Consider the following 2,562-nt stretch of genomic DNA (forward strand, 5'->3'; position numbering starts at 1 on the left):
TGCAATCACTTCTAACTGATGAGTGGGGTTTTGGGGTCCTGACAGCAGGAGGAACCAATGTGTTCAGTGAGAGGATGAAGGAAAGCAGTCCTGTGGAACATCAGCGGCAGAGAACTGATAATTAGGGGTGCTTCCAGACATCTCCTTAATCAAAAGACATTGTGCAGCTGTTCTGTCTTCCCCCCTGCATGGATTTTCTGTGCAAAGAATAAAGAGAGAAGTGGTAGAAGAACGCAAGAAGGCTACAAATGGAAGATGGCGACATCTGGACCCTGATAAAATTCTGTGAGTGAGGCAGGCTGATGGCACGATAGAAGCTTCATCTGGAAGCACCCTAGGGCAGCAGCCATTTTGAGTAATTGTTGTAAGAGTTGCACGGCACTAGTGAAGGTACTATACAGGCACTTCTTTCTCAGGTGGAGACTGGTTGACAAAGACCACTGTATCTTTGGGGATGTGATAGCCCATTAAGGTGGCGTCAGCTGTGCTGGCGTGCGGAATGGTCGCTGGCAAAAAGCTGCTGAAACACATGGATTCATAAAGGAAAGCCCTGACATAAGGCAAATGGGGCTGGTCCTCAGCACAAGGCAAGCAGTCTCTGCCCAAACTTTATCTGTTTCCTCTTGCAGCTTAGCCTGCATCTCTGGGTACCTGATGAGAAAGGTGTCTTGGAGAGGGTGTCTTGGCTGGCCTTGAAGATGTCCGTGATGGTGGCAGACCCGTGCTCCACCGGCAGGCAGGGCTGTGCCTGCTGGAGGTGGATGAAGGCATCCATGAGGTCGCGGAGGGTGTTTCCCAGCCAGAGGCTGCTCTGGTGACAAGCTTTTGGCGCATGAAGCTGTGGAACTCATAGTTGAGGGTGTGGAAAGCACAGAAGGTGGAGTGTGCCGGGTTGCAGCCAGGGCAACATGTTGACCAGGCTGCCCATGCCCACTGTGTGCCCAAACTGGTTGTTGCAGCCCACCAAGCACCAAAACTTGGCGTTGGTGTGGCTGTAGCGGCAGCTGAAGCACAGAGCGCTCATGACCTAGTGGGAAGTAACTTCCATTGAATTTAGTAGGACTTACTCCCTGGTGTGTTGGAGCTGAACCTGCCAAGATATTCTTCACTTTGTAGGTGGCTTTATTCAGTCTCTTCGTTGACACGCTATTCCTAAATTGTAGTCATGATTACTGATTCTATCAGTTTTAAATGTACTTCAGAAGTTGCAGCATTGCAGAGTTTGAGTATGGATCATACATACAAAGCTGCTGTATACTGAATCAAATCATTGGTCTATCTAGCCTAGTATGTCTACTCTGACTAATAGCAGCTCTCCAGAATCTCAGGAAGAGGTCTTTCTCATTACCAATTACCTTTTCCTTTTAACTGGAGATGCTGGGAATGGAAACCTCAGTCCATCTGCATGCAGATCATGTGCTCTAGCCACTGTTACTGAACAGAAGACATTGCCTTTGAGTCTATTTATTTCCACTGACCAGTTCAGGATAGAGGTTGTCTGCCATAGACTCTCTGCTCCTGATCAAGGGTGAGGGCCATATAGTGTAATCTGAATGGGGATTTGCTCTGGGCAGTGACAATGTATCACTGAAGCTTTGGTGTGTCCTTTCTCAGCACAGATCACCATGGTCACAGCTTCCCAGTTTACAGGATTCTCTCTATCTGTCCAATTGCAAGCTTCCTCCTCCAATTCCTAATCCTCATCATCCTGCAAGGAGTATTTGGGGCCTTCAAAGAGAAGACAACATGGTTTTCTATAGAAAGGAAGTGCACAGTATACAAAAACTGAAATTAAGTAATTTTGCCCTTGTCTATATTATGGGTTTGCACTTATGGGAAATTTGGCCCTCACTAACTAACTTCATCTTCTTTGTTGTTGTTCAGTCGTTCAGTCGTGTCCGACTCTTCGGGACCCCATGGACCATAGCACGCCAGGCCTTCCTGTCCTCCGCTGTCTCCCGGAGTGTGCTCAAGTTCATATTCATTGCATCGGTGATGCTATCTAGCCATCTCCTTCTCCTTTTGCCTTCAGTCTTTCCCAGCATCAGGGTCTTTTCCAGAGAGTTTTCTCTTCGCATTAGGTGGCCAAAATATTTCAGCTTCAGTATCTGTCCTTCCAATGAGCACTCAGGGTTGATTTCCTTTAGGATGGACTGATTTGACCTCCTTGCAGTCCAGGGAACTCGTTAAGAGTCTTCTCCAGCACCACAGTTCGAAAGCATCAATTCTTCGGCGCTCAGCCTTCTCACAGCCATACATTACTACTGGGAAAACCATAGCTTTGATTAGACGGACCTTTGTCGGCAAGGTGATGTCTCTGCTTCTTACTATGCTGTCTAGGTGTGCCATAGCTTTCCTCCCAAGGAGCAAGCGTCTTTTAATTTCATGGCTACAGTCACCGTCTGCGGTGATCTTGGAGCCCAAGAAAGTAAAATCTGTCACTGCTTCCATTTCTTCCCCTTCTATAAGCCAGGAAGTGATGGGGCCAGATGCCATGATCTTAGTTTTTTTAATGTTGAGTTTCAAACCAGCTTTTGCACTCTCCTCTTTCACCCTCAACAA

The 2,562-nt window shown here is 47.3% G+C and overlaps 1 pseudogene; it reads right to left on the bottom strand.

Annotated features, from left to right (window-relative positions):
* Nucleotides 1–393: 393 nt before the first annotated feature.
* LOC146354820 (cytochrome P450 1B1 pseudogene) lies at nt 394–1,024 on the bottom strand (annotated as a pseudogene).
* Between the last annotated feature and the right edge of the window lie 1,538 nt (nt 1,025–2,562).

Source organism: Heloderma suspectum, chromosome 2 (assembly GCF_057233095.1).
Source record: "Heloderma suspectum isolate Gila_16-S chromosome 2, 16-S_ref, whole genome shotgun sequence".
In the NCBI taxonomy this organism is placed as follows: domain Eukaryota; kingdom Metazoa; phylum Chordata; class Lepidosauria; order Squamata; family Helodermatidae; genus Heloderma; species Heloderma suspectum.